This window comes from Rhagoletis pomonella, unplaced genomic scaffold (assembly GCF_013731165.1).
Source record: "Rhagoletis pomonella isolate Grant_MI unplaced genomic scaffold, Rhpom_1.0 Rhpom_scaffold_00003, whole genome shotgun sequence".
NCBI lineage: Eukaryota > Metazoa > Arthropoda > Insecta > Diptera > Tephritidae > Rhagoletis > Rhagoletis pomonella.
Genome location: NW_023458557.1, coordinates 71620850 through 71638405, shown reverse-complemented (window position 1 = coordinate 71638405; position 17556 = coordinate 71620850). Strand labels below are relative to the sequence as shown.

The 17556-nt window shown below is 36.0% G+C and overlaps 1 protein-coding gene across 5 annotated transcripts in view; it reads right to left on the bottom strand.

Annotated features, from left to right (window-relative positions):
* Positions 1-1244, bottom strand: part of LOC118735468 (serine-rich adhesin for platelets) — a 25412-nt gene extending 24168 nt beyond the window's left edge. For 2 of the 5 annotated variants that reach the window (XM_036465233.1, XM_036465242.1), the window contains exon 1: positions 1191-1240. The gene's annotated coding sequence lies outside the window, so the exon portion shown is untranslated. The other 3 variants (XM_036465235.1, XM_036465241.1, XM_036465234.1) reach the window with 3 other exon arrangements.
* Between the last annotated feature and the right edge of the window lie 16312 nt (positions 1245-17556).

Below are 17556 nucleotides of genomic sequence, written 5' to 3'. Positions count from 1 at the left end.
TTAAGGCTGTTAAATGAGCTTCGCTTGTAAGCGGTTACTCAACGCACAGCATTACATACGTAGAAGTCTGTTGGTTTTTGATTTCTACGTAAAAATGGTATAGCAGTGCATGCAATGCCAAGTATGCATAACAGAGCCTTTAACATCCACTTTAAATAGGAAGCATACGACTTTAGTACAATGTTGATATACTTCATATAAAGAGTTTACAAAAATAATCGAGGATCTGTAATGAAATCTGCAGTCTAAATATAAACTTGCGTTTTACGGAAACAGAACTGTCATGTAACCTTTTTTTAAGATATTTTAAAGTTTTAGAAGAATACGATTTAATTATATATAGTTTTGAACATTATCTGGCCAAATAGCTCATTTTCAACAAGCAACAGTTATATTACATTTTCTCATTAAAAAAGCGGTTCAGACCTTTTTTATTTGTACATAAATTAGGGTTTTAATTTTTGTACCACCACTTTTATTAACAGACAAACTTGGCAACTCTTACTCGGTTCATATTATTTTAATAAAACAAAAAACCCTCTTATATTTTAGTTTACCTCTGTAAACAAACGTACTTACCGGTACCTTTGCATAATTCAAGAGTCAAAAAAGTATTTTTGGCAATCCTCACATGATGGGTAAGAACTCAATATTTTACACGAATAAACTTGTGCTCTTTGCCTACTGCATGCTTACAACGCCGAATAAAACCCCCCAATAGGTATGCGAAATCCTCCATATACGAATGCAACTCTGCTCGCTCCCCATGCGCACAAGCTCCGAAAGAGCTTTTTACAATGCCGACCCGCGAGCACCGCAATTGGGATTTTCGAAGTTGACTTGATGTGCCACAGACTTCATGTGCCTTCTCGCGTGTTTCACCTTTCTTCTTACTTAAACATACATACACTAATTGCACACGTTCCTCCTTTGTTCTCTTTTTACATTTACATTCTTATTACGCTACACACCATTCGCATATTTGTCTCTCACGCTATTTATCGCTTCTCCTCCTTGTCGAATCAAATATGGAACCGTGATGGGCAAATAAGAATTCACTTAATTTTTCTCACTTTTTAAAACTGTTTTATCGAATTTGAATAGGCCAATTAAAAAAAGCATACGAATTACTGCGAAGGTCACACTTTCCCTGGCTGCAAACAATTTTTTTTTATGGCAATGTTACCTACACTAGCTGAAAGCTGCTGCTGGCTGCTACTTTGCTTCCTCAATTTTATTACTTCATTGCTTTTACGCTTCGCTATGGTTGCCAGCAAGCCGCATTGATGCGCCTTGGTTGCCAAACTCTTGTTGTACAGAATACGAATTCTACCTGCAACATTGCCTACAACTTAAGAATGTTTCAGTGGATTTTTACTTTAATTCCCAAAGCAGAGATTGAAAACGAGAATGTGTGTGTTTGAAATTTTAATGCAGGAGTCAATAATTTTAAAAATGCCTCTCAGCGGTTCTACCCAAGGTGTATTAAACACTTTGGTTCTACCTAGGGATGGGTAAATTCGATATTCGAATATTAATCGAATTTTAGCTCCAAAATGGCGAATTTTTGAAATCGAACTTTGTGTTGCTAAAATTCGGATAAAATCGAATTTTTCCAGAAAATATCGAATTTCATCTTTATTTCCAAAAAATCAACTCTTCAAATTTTTTCTGTCTGACTAAATTTGCCATCACTGTGTGTCACACTCCATTTGTCTTAGGGATTCAAGGAAAAAATACATGTTTTTCGATCTGATGCATAAAAACAAAAAATCCGTGCCAAGAAAGAACTTTTATTCCAAGTTTCTTTGTTGATTTTTTATTTTAAATTTTTAAAGGCTTTTACGTTAGTAGCTGAAACTTTTGCCTGAGAAGACCCCTAGTAAAATTTTCCGGAGAATAGTTTTTTTAGAATATATCAATCCATAAACGATCTGCCAAATTTGCGTTTTGCGAGATTGCTTGAATTAAGGGTCAAATATGACCGTTTTAGGCGGGAGCTAATGGGTTAAAATGTTCTACGAAAATATTTCCCAAGAAATTTTAACCTTTAATTTCGCTCGGACATTTATTTTAACTATTTTTTCGACTTTTTTGAAAACTACTTAGGCCGAGATATGAAAACGTTTTAAGGCCATAAAATACGAGCTAACTTTTGCAATCCATCGAGCGTTTTACTACTGGATGGGTAGACATTCAGAAAATGTTAACAAAGTACGGGCTGGTTTCGGTTGTCGCACAGTGTAATTTTAGATTAACTTTTTAAACAGGTGCCCACTCTCTTCAAGCACCTCAAAAATATTTTAATTGTTGCATAGTATTTTAAGTACAACACTTCTTTAAATAAATTCGACTTTTCAAACAGGTGGCAACCCTCCCAAATGTAATTAAAAAATAAAGTTTATTCAAAACCATTTCGATTGATACCCATATTGGAGTAATTTAATTAACTTATTAAATAATTTGATTTTGATTTTCTTACATATGGCAAAAAACTAAAACCATGTTACACATCTACAGGGCAAGCCCTTTCATTTGACACCTACCCCCTTCTTAAAAGTAAAACGAACGATACAGATTTTATGACTTGGTGTTAAATATTTAACGCAAACATCTGCGGGAGCGATTATTTGAATTCGATTTTCTAACCTGTGGTAATCCATTTCATAGAACTAAAACTATGATGCAGACTCAAAAGAGAAGCCTTTAATTCGCCTCCTAATTTTTTTTAAATTGAACGATACAGATTTTATGGCTTGGTGTTAAATATTTAACGCAAACATCTCCGAACTCGGCCAAGAAGTTTCACTTCAAAAAAATCTTGTGAAATTCGAAAAAATTCGAATTAAATCGGATTTGCACCACCGAATTTCGAACCGAATAATCGAATGGTTGGGCAATGTTCGAGATTCGGAAAAAATCGAGTTTCAACCCCCCACTACCAATCCCTAGTTCTACCTTATACCATGTTCTGACCGACAACGAAAACACTTTGAAAACGAGTTTTGGAATTGTGGGCTGAAGGCTGTTCACACCGGCTGTTAGTGTTTTCGTTGACATTTCTTACATCCTCTGATTGGAGTTTTTCCACACAACCTCTTACTTTAATTCTTACACAACCTCTTACTTTCATTCTTATTTTAGTTTGGCCAGCCAATTAACAATAAATACGAAATAGCGTATTAAAGATGAGAAAATACGACTTCCACTTCGATAAATAATCGAAAAAACTAGTGAAGACACCGATTGGAATGAGTGGAACGTGAGTTTTCAAGTAGTTTTCAGCGAAAACTGGTTTTCGTTTGACAGATTTTACATGGACGAAAACACAATTATATTTTATATCATGATGGTGTCTACGACATGATCAATACGATGCAAGCCTATCTGTCCTATCTAAAGCTGGATTTACATAAGGCGATTTCCTAAGTCTAGATTCAGACGGAGAAACTTTTGTCGTGGCAACTCGTTAATTTTGGAGAGGTGGAGACGGGGAAGGGCACCGAGTTGTTCGTGCTCGGGCTACACGCTTTGTGCTCTCGTTCGTCTGAGTAATTCTAGTTGGCCGTTCGCAGCTGTCAACAACAATTGTGTACAAAAGAATGGGTGCGTTCATAAGTCGTAGCTGTTGGGTAACCGTTGGCTGTTTGTCTTATATTACATTTACATTGAGCCCAAATGCGTCATTTGGGCGAGAAACCTCAAATGCGAGGCCAAATCACGCATTTCTCCATACAAATTCACATTTCCAGAATGACGCATTTCGACGCATTTACACAAAATCACGAAACAAATGCGTTCCAATTGCCGTACTATTTTATTGAACGCACTCAGAAACAAAAGTTCCACAAAAGCTTTGGTTTGTCTTTGACATTTGGAATTTTTCAAACACAAAACAAACACAACGAAATAAATAAATCTTTGAAATTTGTGTGTAAAAATTGTTAATTTATACAAGAGCCTTACACATTTTTAGTTTAATCAAAGAATAATTGCCTTTTTGTGCCCAAAAAGCGTTAACAATATAATAAATGTAGTGTTTGTTTACATACATTTTGTTTTTGTCTTCCCCTTTCATTTGATGAGAAGTCAAAGCAAATGCGGATCAAGCAGTGTAAACACCTTCAAATGACTGATTTCAAATCACGCATTTTGGTCCAATGTAAATGTAATATTAGAACCGCACAGTTGAGTATATACGCTCAGCAGTTGGCAACTTTCCGCCATTTTTTCCAGCGTAAAAATTTACGCTACCTGAATTCAACGTGTTGGGCTTAGCCTAAACAGCTGATTGAAAAGACTTACGCCGCTTATATTAAATTTAACGCCGCTTTGTTATGTGGCAGTTGCAAACAAATTTATTATATTTTATATTACTGACGTGATAAAGTAACTAAAATATTTAATAATAATACTACGTTCCTAAATGTATGTTTTTAAGATGTTTGCTATACAATTTTACACTGTTTAATTCATTGTAACATTGAACGGTTTTTTTCAACACGACGCAACTATCTCTATTTGTTACAATTTCATTTGTTTACATTTATCAGCTGTTCATTTGGCAGCATATTCATCAAGCCGTTTCTAAAACCTAATTGTTGGGTTCAACAGTTGCCAGCAGTTTCGTAGCATATGAGCTAAACAGCTACGTCTTATGAACGCAACCAATTTCTCTGTGTGAACGCGAAGGGCAACACCAAAAGAGAAATTGCCGAAAATGAGCAACAAAAGTTTCTCTGTGTGAACGTAGTCATTGCTTATACGGTGTTCACATGAGGCGATTTTACATGCAACTTTTAGTTGAAAGCAACAATCGTCTGGTGTGAACGGCATTTCAACTAATCCTTTTCAATGAAGTTGGGGTGCAGTTAGGGTTGCCAGATTTTTTGTGCGCTAAATCAGTACATTAGACTTTTTCATGCTAGAAAAATCAGTACTTTTCAGTACATTTTTATTCAAAGCAAAATCAAAGAACATAGATAACTCCCCTGTTGCGCACTTTCTCTACAATTAAAAGTTGCGTTCCCTAACTCGCAAGAAGTTGCAAGAATTTACAGGAATTTGCCAGTACTCGGTTGTCTGGCTTCTTTTGCCTTTTGACAGTTTTATAGGTTTTAACCCAGAAAAGTTGGGGAATGCAACTATAACGAGTTGTCCCTTCTTGTTATTTACGTTCTTTGGCAAAATGATGAATGTAAGTAACAGAAAATAACTTAAAACGCCTGAGTTTTTGTTTTTAACAATATTTTCTTATATAAATAAAATATAGTTTATAAAAAATAAAAGTGTTATTCATTTTAACATGAGTGTACACATCATTATACACAGGAGCCAATAAAATATATTATATTTGTGACTTTTTGAATAGCAATAATGAGATAATTCCCATTTTCAGTGTTTAAATAGTCATACAATTCTATACATTTCAATTTAAAATTACTTTTAATTTTAAGTTCACTTCCAAAAATTTTAATTAAAAGCCGGTTTCTCTCTTTGCGCCAGGAAACAAACTTTATTCTTAAGATCCTTTCATACTGTGAAAAAGTACCACTTTTTAAGGAGTTCATCTATATATGCAAAACTCTTTTACAACTCATAAATAGAGAAAAAGGAGTTGTAGGTCATAGGCAAAAGCCATTCGAATATTGTTATTAAACTGAAAGTTATTTTCGAGATAACTAACAACACTCGACAAAAATGTAAACCTTCTTTTTAAATAATTTAAGCTCCATCATATTATCGCAACTGGTGCGTTACGACCCGGCGATATGCCCATAAAACGATTGATCTTTTCGTTGTATTAATTTCTTAGGCATATCAAACATTATCTAAAACATGTCAACTATAATTACATTATTTTCTTCTTATTTTTTACAGTAAAGTTTAAAAAAGTTCCAACGTTATGTAAAAACCTTAAGAAAATATCAAAGTATTTTGTTTGAAAAGAAAATTCAGTACAAATCAGTACAAATTTGAAAAAAATCAGGACATTAGCGTACTGATTGAAGAAATGAATAAAGTAAGTACAAGAGTTGAAAAATCACTACTGTACTGATAAAATCAGTACGTCTGGCAACCGTAGGTGCAGTCAACTTTTGATTCAACTAATCGCCTTTAAAATCGCCTAATGCGAACACCGTATTAAGAAAAATCGCTCGCGTAAATGGTGATTCAAAATCGCTTGCCTTAAAGTAAACAGCAGGTCAACTTTTGCAGGCGATTATCGCGTCAAAAAATTGCCTCATCGTCGCCTGGGTAAAAGATTGTCGTATGTTAATTTCGGTAGGTTGTAGGAAATCGGGATTATAGTTTGGAATACAATTTCTAAAAAACGCGAAGATAGATTTTCTCCAAAGTCTCTGAAAATGTTACGAGTTCACAAAACTCTTAAATTATTTAATTTTTAATTATTTTATTGTTAATTAGTTTTGAGTTTATGAAGGATTTTCTTTAGTAAAATTTTGACGTAAGCGCCATTTGTCCACACTTTGGCAGCCACTTTGTATGAAATACGACAAAATGTGATCAAACTTTCTACTAAATTAACGACAATTTTTACTCAATATCTTGGAAACTTAAGGAGATATACATAAATTGAGAACACCAATTCTAAGATGTTGATTAGTTTAATATGACTGAATAACTAACTAAATTTTTACTAAATTATCGAAAAAATTGTAGTCAATATCCCGGAAACTAAAGGAGATATCTAAAAACTGATAACACCAATCGAAAAATCTTATTTCTAAATATATAACTGCATCTAGAACTAAAAATCGTCAAAATGACGCTCACGACAATCTTTTACCCAGGCGACGTCATGTAAAGGCACCTTAAACAAAAGCGTTGGGCGGAGGCCCTAAAACAAGTGGGTGATGGAAACTAACACATACTACCTTTATACGTAAGCTATTTGCAAATAAAAATAATAATGAATGCCTGATTATAAAAATGCAATAATATGACCATCGAAAAAGAAAATAAAGTTAAAAATGGCAACGTCTGGATTATAAAAAGGCAAAAGGATGACCATCGAAAAAGAAAATAAACCTAAGAATGGCGGCGTCTTGCGCTTATTTGCAAATAGTACCACTAATCAATACTTCTTTGCGTGATTTAGTTATTCACAAATAAAAAATTAACTCAGCGTTTATGCGGCAAATTTTACCATTTTGCAAATTGTTATTTGCAAGTAATACGTGCGTATAAACGTAGTAACATTCTCATTTATCTTACTAACACATTTGCAAATTTTGCGTTGATTAAAAAGAGCCCATTAAATAAAGCCATAAGTTGATAGAAGATAAAAAATCACATGTATACATTTGTTTTCATAATTTTTTGCAATTTGGCCTTAAAAACGTGATGGGAGTGTTTGATGGACATTTCCATCACCATTGAGGTACACATGATCACAGTATATACAGTAATATACCTTTTTCAGTACTCCTCGGAGGCAAAATCTGATCAGGGTTGATGATGAGAAGGAGCATGAATTTTGCTGATTCAGAGTTGCATACAAAATTACTGTGGTATGAAAGGAAGCAACAAGCATACTAAGGCAGAGTGGCACAGGTAATTTTGTAAACAAACACTTATTCAGATATACAGCTTGTAGCCAGAGGCAGTGGCTTGTGAAGTTAACTAAAATTTACTTATCATATTAGAACAGCTCCGGGTAATGGACCATTGAATGTGTTGGCTGAACTTACCGTCATAACCAACGCACTCTCCAACCAAATGCGTGTCTTGAATTTATACAGTAGCAATTCATAGCAATTGCTATTGTATGTGTGTATGATTCATATTTGTGATATTCTATACTTTGATGTTACGTATTTTTGGGGAGTTCCGCTCAAACTTGAGTGTGCTTAATGAGCTGTCTGGGCGAATGCGCTGGCAAGCATTGGAGTCTCTATAACTAAACAAACCTTGTTTTTTTGTAATAAAGATCTAAATAAAATTTAGAGTTTTCTTTGATAAATACACAAAATTCACGTTTTTTAATAAAAAATACGATGTGAGTTTCCAGTTTATAGAAACACTAGCGTTAATTATGTACTTAACTATTGATATTCTTCTTAATTAAGCATTGATACTATACTTAACCTACATTTTGTTCATAAATAAAACAATTATAAAAATTTGATCCTTAAGAAGACCTTTTTCTAATCATCAGACGAAATTCCCCACAGTAAGTGTTGCCGTGCGCACAAACCGAAAACGCTGCACACAACCCAAAAGTACTCCTCGGGGACCAATTGGTGAAAAACTGCGAAAAGGTTTATTACTGTATATACTGTGCACATGATTAATCAAATAACTATCACTTGCTATATTTTTTTTTGTAAGCGAGCGACAAAAGAACGCTCAACACGGGTAAAATTTCCTTTTAGCTACTTAAGCAACCCTGCTGGTAGTTGGAGAGAAACATGTGATTAGTTTAACGGGATTTAGACACAAAAAAACAATAGAAATTAGTTATTATGCGAGGTATTTGCGTAATATATATACTTATTTAAAATATAAATCATTATATACGAAAACAAAAATTTCCATCTCCAATTTCCCAGTAACAATTCACAATAGAGCAGTTTTTTCACTTAACAACACTACTCTTCAGGTCGCGTATTTTTTAACCGACCTGCCTGAACTCGGATAAATAGCCGAGTTTGTGTTGTTGCATTGCGTGTATTTCGTCATTTAAGCGAGTGTTCTTTTGTAGCTCAATTGCAAAAGAATGGACCTATTGTTCTTGTAGGGGCATGAACGAAAGACACAAGATCACGTTAGAACAAGAGAGTGAAAAAATGCGATTTTTTGTTAGCGGGTTCTACGCCATCTTGTTTCACTGGAAAACGAGCGAAAAGTAAACAAAGCAAAGAAAACAACGAAAAACAAAATTAGCCAAAATTATTGTCAGCCACTTTAAACGCACAATTTAGGTAAAATGATGCAACAAAATGCTGTCATGTTGAATTAACTCTTCTTTAAATAAAGTGTAAAATAGTGGTGCTTGTGATGTAAACAAACGCTCAGCTGACGAACCCGCTTTCGTAAACCTTTTTCTCAAAACCAGTTACAAATACAACGTCGCGTTCTTACTTGATCTTGTATTTTTGGTTCATGTTGTAGGGGGGTTTTTGACGCCTAGCGTTAAAGGCCCACTACACGAATCGATTTATCCACCAACCAGTTGGCCAACCGCTAGAAGTTGGTGGTAAATAAGCCGTGTGTAGGTAAGCTGGCAAACCTTCGCCAAGTTGTTCGTCAGGTGGGAGAAAAAACACAATTTTTTTAGTTTTGAGGCAGATTGGTTAACCTGTTGCTCTCTGTGTAGACAAGTTGGCAACCTAAAATTCGATTTAATTTTTTAAAAGCGCATTAACGATGACATGTGTTTTTCGGTTCGTTTCGCTAGTGAAAATGTGTTTATATTTTGGAAACGGGGCGTTAGCAATAACAAATACATAAAATTGAGAAGCATTCGTAGCATAGCTAGGGACACGATATCGAACCGAAAGTATCGATATGGTACTCATTTAAAGTATCGCTTTAAAAATATCGGATACCCATTAATATCGGAATAAAAAGACTCGATATTCCAAATATCGATACCAAAAACCAAACAATTTATCTGAGGGCCTGTGCCAATCGGTAACTTTTTTCTTCGTGGTGAGACGGGTGGAAAAATTTGCTATGGTGTACAAATAAATTGAATTTTTCTGTGCCAAATGCAGAGTAAAATTTTGACAGTTGAAAAACCAAACAAACGCTCGTGCGAAAGCTTTATTTTTGTGTGTTGCTGAAATTCTTAAAATTTATATTTATTTTATAATTTGCAAGTAACGTACGCTTTTTTATGCTGTTTCAGCTTTCATTTTCATGTTCACTCCTTATTACCGCCAAGCAATATTATGTGTATACATGGTTATAAGCTGTCAAAATTTTACCTAGCCCCATGAGCTAGGTAAAATTTTGACATTCGTATTCACCACGAGAAGTGTCAAATATTTACTTTGATCCGTCAAAATTTTCTATTTTCTATCAATTGGCACAGGGCCCGAATATAGGTCTCGCATATAGGCCGTTTGGGTGTAGTGGTTAGAAGTGCGCAAACCTTGAAAACGAAAAACAGCTTTCAGAGTCGACATAAAACTATAGGCACCCCCTTTGTGCCACAACATTAAGGCCCACGCGACAAATCGGAGGAGAAGTTCGGTCAAACACTAACATATCGTGTAAGCGCCGGACTTTATTATTATTACAACACGTAGAGATTGAGGTGCTGACTTAAACACCGAGGCCGCGGGTTCAAATCCCACCACATGCAATCCTAACCATAGTACAAATTTCTGCACTTTAAAGCCCAATAAAGCCGGTAATTTAGGTTCACTGAGAAAAAGACGCATTATAAGAATACATTTTTTTATTTGATTACCGTTTAAAAATGTTTGTATTTAAATCAAGTGAAAAGTCTTAACAAAATGGATTTTTCCATTATACATACTCTACGTACATATAATGGAAATATTCAATTCAAATACTCCCCTATTAAAATGAAGCATTTTTCACTACACGGATGGCGTTTTGCACGTCTCGGATGCTTTTTCATATAAAATTAAGAAAGTATATGTATACAAAGCATGCACAGCGGTGACAACACATACACATATACATGGTATGACATAATGCACTAATTGTGCGCTGTGTTGTTGATTCAAACTCAACATTTGAAAACACTTTTACATGTATGGCTGTAGCTGAGTGTGCAAAGACGCTTGATATAATTAGTTGCGGCCAAGAGGGTCCGGGTTCAATTCCCATCAGACGGATCATAAAATTAATTATTTTTTTCTTCTTAATTACGAAAAAGCATCTGTGCACTTCACAACCACATATTTTATAACGTATATACTCAAATTTAAAACGAGTTGGGTTGGTGCTCTTTCATATGAGTATTTTTTTCAATTTAGCACTTTTTTTTTTGTTAATTCTAAAATTTGTTTCCCTCAATGTTGGATGTGAGTTTATGACATTCGATACGATACTAGGGTTCTGGTACTCGATTCCAAAAAATATCGTTTTAAGACTATCGAGTAGAAAATATCGGTATCGAATGCCAAAAGTATCGATATGGGTATCGTATCGAAATTCGTGTCCCTAAGCGGGCGAGATGCAAAACGACTACGGAATTTTAAGTGGGAGGAACCGGATTTAGCAAGATGTGCTTAATGCAGTGCAGCTCGTGGATCGAAGGCTAGGAGTCATGGACAGAGGAAGCGGTATAAATCCAGCGAAACGGCAGAAGCACGGCCATGTGAGATGGTGCACTCCCGGAAGCAATGATGAGTAACGCATTGTTAAGAATATTTTGTTAACATATGCATAATATTTCTGCCTTGCATAAATTTCTGTCAACATTCTCATAAACATCTCTTGTAAACATGCATATAAATTACATAACATGTACATACATTATTTTAGTAACATTTTATGTATATAAATAAATACTCCTTTTTGCTGTATTATTATTAGATCGAAAGGTTGCGTTTCATTACGCATCGAGCCGAGAGGGTTTCCAGGAAGGCCATTTCGTGTTGCTGTACAAGCCACAGCGGAAGCAAGGCTTCACCTCCAAAAAACAACGTTACTAGAAAGGTGCGTATAAGATTGCCAAACGACTGAATGACGCAATGTATCGAATCCAGAGAGCGAGAACCAAGATGAGGGTGGTCCACTTGGAAAGACTTAGGTGGAGGGCAGTGTGGCGAATGCAGCGGCAACGCGAAGCGAACAACAAGAAAATGGCAGAATGTCTGATGAAAGAGCTAGAATATTCGAAATATAAACTTGGTGTTCGAGGCTACGTACCCGATTAATACCTCGCATGGTACTTCTCCTATCCCTTGGGTGCACTCACAAAGTTGCAGTCTGCAGCTTTGCTCCAGGTAGTGGCTTCACATACCAAGTAGCCAAATCAGGTCGAATAATGGAATGTGATGCTCCAGTATCCACTGTCAGCACTCGCTCTTGCCCATTCACACGTCCACCAATAGTGAGGTTGCTCAATTTCTGGCCAATTTGTGAGACGGAGATTATGTAGCATTCAACTGCTGGACCCAGCACGCGTCCTTCCTGCTGGCTCGTTGAAGCTTAACGACTGATTGGAGATGGGTTCGTCTCCTTCAGCCCTGCATTTTCGTCCTGCTGAATTATTGAGCCCAATGGAACTTGCGCTGCAATCGCGGGCGAAGTGGCCTGGCTTCCCACATTTAAAATATTTTCCTGAGCCATTATTATCTTCATCAGCATTTCAATTGCCTCGTCCAGTGTTTGCACTTCAACTCGATGAGCTTTATAGGCTGGTCTACTTAGAAACGCCTCCGTTTCACGAGTCTGAGCATAAGAGACAGTGCGCTGATGAGCCTCTGGATTTTTACCCTTTCGAGGTGTTCACCAGATGCGTCTTCAATAGCTAAGTGAGCCAACATCTTAATCTCAGCGGTGAATTTCTGTAGAGTCTCACCTGTTTTTGTCTCGTTCACAGTCGGGCACAATCTGCAAGATTTCCGCTGCAGGTCCTTTCAGTGCAACGAATAGCGCAGCGGATTTATCCTCCATGCTCCAACGGTTTGCTGTAGCCATATTCTTGAACTGAAAAGGAATCTTGCCATCAAAAAATGGAGTCTTTACCTTTGAAGAGTTTGTCGAAGCAGCTGGACGATTCAACTTCAAGTCTCGGAGACCACCTTCCAACTCGCCCATCTTAGCCTCAACTTTGTCCTGTTTCCCTTCGATTTTGTCCTGTATTTGTCCAGCATTTGCATCCTGTGCTTCCAGTTGGGATGACAAGTGCGTTGATACCGCTGATGATATACGTGACATCTCCAACATGCGTGTATCCTGTGCCTAAATCATCTGTGACATGGCCGCCAATAGCGTGTTCATGTCCATAGCTGTTGATGATCTTGGAGGCTTTTGCTGTTCTTCAACCTTCACAGATGTCTGCTGCACATACTTCTACGAACCAGCAGCCTCATCCTTCTGTTCGGGTATCGCGTCGTATTTGTCAACGTCGATGCCTTCCTCTTCCACAGCCTCTCGCAGCCGTGATAGTAACTTCACTTTCCTTCCGGAGGTTGATCAACTTCGCTTCTCCAACTCCTGTTTGAGTTCCACGATCTGCAGCTCTTGAACTTTTCCATTTTCAGGACTTCCTCCTTTGGGTTTTATTTAACAATCCCAATTCTGACCCCAATTGTTACGATTATCCTTGCACGATGTAGCGAACAGTAGGTGAGGCACTCCGCAAACCGCTACTTTGGTTTTGCCGTTCTCAATGTTTTACAGTTCTCAATGTACGTAAACAACGCCTCAAAAACTTTAAATGCACTGAAATTGACTATACTTTCACTAAAATCACCGTTTTTCACATTTCCTTTATTAATTTTTATTCATTCCATCATATATTTTCACAATTTAAAGTAATTAAAACACGTTTCCTATCGAAGATGGAGTATTAAGATAATTGACTAATCTCTCATTGTCATTTATCCTCCTATTCGGCTTCGCTAATTTTTACCCACAAATATCATCGCCGTCGGGAATGCGCAATCTTGTATTCATCGTTCTTGTAACGTTATCCTTGACCATGATGCAATAATACAAGGTATTATCGGTATTGTCCCAATTTGGTAAGCCTACTCACAGTGCTGACAAAGTGACACTTTACTACAAACCAGATATGTTTTCTGTTTATAACTGCCGTCCCTAAATTGGCGCGTCAAGCGCCAAGCAACTGTCAAAAATCCTCAAGCGCCACGGAGACGGTCAATTATCTTTATCAACGCTTTAAAGCTTGCTATACAGTTCAATGCGAGCGGGAGCGTGAACGTTCGCAAAGGCAAAGAATTCCATTTGTATGGACGCTCACACACATCTGTCAAAACTTGTCGTTCACATGCGAATGCTTTGCGTACGCACACAGTTGAGTGTGAGCTGAAAGACATTTTAATTTTCTAACCTTTCATGCATCAACTATTGCAAAAAGTCAAGTAATAACGAAGATATTGGTAAAAATAAAAAGCTCACGCTCGCGCTCGCATTGAACTGTATAGCAGGCTTAAGTTCATTGGTGTCGTCGGCTTTTGTCGGCTACACATACACTACAACGACACAGTGTCGGCTTGCTTAAGGCCTCTGTTTAAAGCTGAAATTAGTCAAGAACGTAAACCTACCGGTACGTAAACCCTAGTGAGCTGACACGATCTGTCTTACCAGAGCGCCATGTAAATGAAAACTCAACACCGCAGACTTTTTCTGTAGTTGTAGCCCGTAACGCAGAAATCTGCGGAATTTAGATGATTTCTTCCTTCTATAGATCGTTGCCACTTCGTCAGTTTTGCGATGGTAAAAAAGTCATACAGGCATGTTCTGAAATTCGAAAATTTGAAATCGACTCGATTTCGATAATTTTTTCGAAGGTTTTTAACCCAAAAATTTCAAAGTCTCGCATTAAAATAATGTATTTCATATCGCGGCTACTTCTTTTACGGTTTTCAATTAGAATATTCACTCTTTTCATCAGATATAATTAAAAAATATTTGGCAAATCGAGTCGATTTCAAAGTTTTGAATTTCAGAACATGCCTGATAATTTCCTATTTAAAATACGTTTAAACTATTTGAAATTTACTATTGAATAAGGTTTTTTGTTGAAAACTAATTAGTTTATATTTAGCTACAATCTATTATAGCACGAAAAATTGTAGTTGAAAGGTTAAGTTTATGAAAAGGCATTGATGAGTGGCAACACTGTAGTAAGCAACACTGAAGCTGAAATTAGTCAAGAACGTAAACCTACCGGTACGTAAACCCGAGTCAGCTGACACGATCTGTCTTACCAAAGCGCCATGTAAATGAAAACTCAACACCGCAGAATTTTTCTGTAGTTGTAGCCCGTAGCGCAGAAATCTGCGGAATTTAGATTTTTCCGTGTCAGCTGATTTCTCCTTCTTTAGATGCCACTTCGTCAGTTTTACAGATGGTAAAAAAGATATAAGTTCCTACTCAAAATATGTTTAAAATATTTGAAATTTACTATTGAATAAGGTTTTTGTTGAAAACTGAGTAGTTTATATTTAGTTAAAATCTATTATAGCACGAAAAATTGTAGTTGAAAGGGTAAGTTTATGAAAAGGCATTGATGAGTGGCAACAGTGTAGTAAGCAACACTGAGGGCTCCAGTAATCGACAAAATTCTGCGTATACAGACTGCGTTTAAGTATACGTTCTGCGTTCTCGACTAATTTCAGCTTGAGGGCTCCAGTAATCGATAAAATTCTGCGTATACAGACTGCGTTTAAGTATACGTTCTCCGTTCTTGACTAATTTCAGCTTTACGGCCTTAAAATTGTAGGGAAATTTCTATGGCGTGAATTAGTTTTTATTTGAGTGTCGTCGCCTGGGTAAAATATTTTCGTATGTTAATTTTGGCAGGTTGTGGGAGATCGCGATTGAAGTTTGGAATGCAATTTCTCAAAAACGCGAAGATAGATATTCTCCAAAGTCCCTGAAAATGTTACTAGTTCACAAAATTCTTAAATTATTTAATGTTTAATGTTTATTGTTAATTAGTTTGGAGTTTATGCAGGATTTTCTTTAGTAAAATTTTGTCGTAAGCTTCATTTGTCCACAATTTGGCAAACACATTGAATGAAATACGACAAAATGTGATACAAATTTCTACCAAATTAACGACACTTTTTACTCAATATCTCGGAAACTAAAGGAGATATCCAAAAATAAAGAACGTCATTTTTAAGATATTGACTAGTTTAATATGACCGCATCACCAACTAAATTTTTACTGAATTATCGAAAAAGTTGTAGTCAATATCTCGGAAAGTAAAGGAGATATCAAAAAACTGATAGCAACAATCGAAAGACCTTCTTTCAAAATGTATAACTGCAACTAGAACTAAAAATCGTCAAAATGGCGCTTACGACAATATTTTACCTAGGCGACGGTGTGTTGAGAATCGGCCAGTTTAAAAAGTCCTTTTCTTGTAGGGTGGACTCATGATCCGACCACACAAGATCTGACAAGATGAAGCAAAAGAAAAAAGGAATTTTCTGGCTGACGTTTGTAATTTTGGCGCCATGTTAATTTCTTTGAAATGAATAGTAAACAAAGAATATGAAGACTAAGCACAAAAAAAATCCAAGCAAATTTTTAGCGCATGTTTGTACTAACCAATTTATTATTTTTGTACGTGTTTTTGAAACCATTTACCGCGCCCTTCATTTTAATTACATTTAAAAAAAAAAATTATTAAAAATCACTGAAATAAACCATCGACAAAATACACATAAAGAAAGAAATGTAAAAAAACAGGGTAATTATCTAGGTGGGCTTCCAACCTTTAAAATTGATCATAATTTAGGAGAGGGGGTACCATTAGACGCGTCTGGACTCCAGTAACAGGATTCCGAAAGCGGAAACTAACTTTTTTTACCCGATCAAACGTTATTGAGAAAAAGCTTTTTCACAATAGCACCTTTTTTATTCACTAAATACCACACACAAACGCACAAATCGCCCATATTTCACCACACATACAACAACCATACTTCATTTTAGCCACATATGTCAAAATATCGCTAAATACATCACCTATATATTTTGTTTATTATTATGTAAACAATTTTGGCGTGCTCAACGCAAAATTCACCTGCTGATGTGCGGTATTGCCACTCTCTAGCACTCCGAATTAATGCAATTACCCAACGTCTACACCTACCAACTATTTCCTTTAAGAATGCGGTCTGTAATGCAATGCAACCTTGTTTCAGAATTTGGAATTGGTATGGGGTGGCATTACGATTATCACAAATTACACTATTATTTTTTTTTCGATTTTATTAAAAATTTTCGCCTGCGGCGCTTTTTTTTAACTGTTTAGTTATTTCCACAATTAATTATCCCACATAACCGTCTGTACTCCATGTAAACATATTCAATATTTATTCCATTCAGATTGAGTGGCAACACCGCACATCAGGAGGTGAATTTTGCGTTGAGCATACCAAAATTGTTTACATTTTAATTAACAAAATATATAAGTTTTTAGTGGTATATTTAGCGATATTTTGACATAAAATGAAGTATTGTTGTTGTATGTATAGAGAAATATGGGCATTTTGTGCGTTTGTGTGAGTGTAGTAAGCGAATAAAAAGAGTGCTATTGTGGAAAAGTTTTTTGTTAATAACTTTTTATCAAATGCTATTACAAATTTCTGCTTCTCAAACGGTCAGTTCTGCTCTAATTGGTTCATGGGGTGGACTTCGAAATAGTCTGATTTGACGGCAACAGAGCGTCGCCTGGGTAAAAGATTGTCGTAAGCGCCATTTTGACGATTTTAAGTTCTAGATGCAGTTATATATTTTGAAATAAGGTCTTTCGATCGGTGTTATTTATTTTTTATTTTCAGATATCTCCTTTAGTTTCCGAGATATTGACTACAATTTTTTCGATAATTTAGTAAAAA